The sequence below is a fragment of the Andrena cerasifolii genome, unplaced genomic scaffold (genome assembly GCF_050908995.1).
Source record: "Andrena cerasifolii isolate SP2316 unplaced genomic scaffold, iyAndCera1_principal scaffold0020, whole genome shotgun sequence".
Classification (NCBI taxonomy): domain Eukaryota; kingdom Metazoa; phylum Arthropoda; class Insecta; order Hymenoptera; family Andrenidae; genus Andrena; species Andrena cerasifolii.
Genome location: NW_027484913.1, coordinates 155,317 through 157,229, shown reverse-complemented (window position 1 = coordinate 157,229; position 1,913 = coordinate 155,317).

The window sequence follows — 1,913 nt, the reverse complement described above, 5'->3', positions numbered from 1 at the left end:
CGGGTTCTGCCGCTGGAGCAGAGGAGGTTGCAATGCTTCAGGTGCCTGGAATTCGGTCATGTCCAGGCCAAATGCAACAGCCCGACCGACAGGCGCCTCCTCTGTTACCGGTGCGGCGTTGAGGGCCACAGAGCGCGTCAGTGCACGGCCACCCCATGCTGTCCTTTGTGTACGGCGGCTGGTTTACCAGCCGAACACAGGATGGGGGGTCCAGCATGCCGGCCTCCCGCTAGGGTAACCCCTAGAGCTGGGGTTGGGAGGGTCCCTGGGAGGGGGGTTAAGACCTCTGGGGTCGGTTTACCGGCCCTGTCCCCTGCGGCGGCGTCCGGTATGGCGCCGACCGCTTGTATTGCGATGGCCTCGTCGGCCTCTTCCCCTGCAGCGGCGTCCGGGATGGCGTCGTCTGCTTGTAATGTATTGATTCCCTTAGCTTCTGTCCCTGTACCCGAGGCCATGGAGACCACGGCCCTGGTCGCAACTTCTGCGGCCAGGACTGGCCCGGGTAAAAGAAAAGAGCGCGGTGAGCCGGGGGGGGTTACCGACGGCATTGTGCCGTCGACGTCTGGGGGGGGTATTAAGGCCCAGAAGAACCGTAAGAAGGCCAGGGGTGGGAGCGACCCAGGGCTCGTCTCCGGGGGTACCCCGGTTGGCAGGGAGTTCTTCCTGAAGACTCCTGCGGACGACAAGGGAGGCGCAGTGAATGATGCCGTCGACATTCGGCTCTTAGCCGAAGCAGTCGCTGCTTCGTACGGGGGTGGGCCCATCCCCCCCCTTGAGAAGGTAACCGGGACCCCCCCCCTTGTCCAGGGGGATGTAGCCCGGCCCGAGCAGGGTCCGGAGGAGGCCGATACTGAGCCGTGATGCCCAGAGGTCCTCCGATCCTGCTCGCTAACCTCAACCATTCCATGCGGGCGCACGACCTGCTTGAGCAGGCCCGCGTGGAGTTGGGGGTCGGGCTGGTCATCGCCGCCGAGCCGTATCCGCTACCGGATCAGTGTTACCGGTCTACCAATCCGGATCGGCAGGTGGCGATGACGTGGGGGGTGGATAGAGGTGCCCCGCCGTGCTCGGTCGCCCGGCACGGGCGGGGCTGGATGGCTGTCCGGTGGGGGGAATTCCTCGCGGTTGGCTGTTATTTTGCGCCGAGGCTTACCGTCCCGGAGTTCGAAGACCGGCTAAATGAGCTGGGGGCTTTTATCGTCCCCCTTAATGCTCTGCCGGTCGTTTTGTTGGGAGACTTCAACGCCCACGCCGTTGAGTGGGGGTCTCCCGGGACGGACTCTCGGGGCGAGGTGCTTCTCGAGTGGGCTGAGGCAATGGGGTTCATGCTCAAGAACCCCTATGCAGTCACGACGTACCGCGGTCCGCGGGGCGAGTCGGTTATCGACCTGGTCTGGGTCAACCCCGCGGCCGCCGCCAAGACGTGTGACTGCTGGGTGGCGGAGGACGTAGAGCCGGGATCGGACCACATGTATGTCCTCCTGGCCACCTCTGCCACCCTGCCTCCTCATGCCCACCGAGCCGGCGCACGGCCACCGCGATGGGCGCTCAGGCACTTTGATGCCAGCGCTGCCCAGCTCGCGTCCTCCGTTGTCGCCTGGCCTCCGTTACCAGGCGACGTGCTCGATGACCCCGTTGCCGGTGCTAAATGGTTCCGCGGCGCGTTGCAGGCAATCTGCGACGCTATTATGCCGCGGACCGGACCGCCGGGTAGGGGTCGGAAAGCGGTGTACTGGTGGTCCGCGGAGATCGCGGACCTTCGTGCGGCGAACCTTGCCGCGCGCCGCCAGTACACCAAGGCTCGTCGTCGCGATCGACGACGAGTCTCGGAGGATCGGCTCCAGGAGCTGCGCTCCGCTTTTTCGGCGGCGCGCCGTGAGCTCCGTGGAGCCATCGCCCGGGCCAAAGCCCGT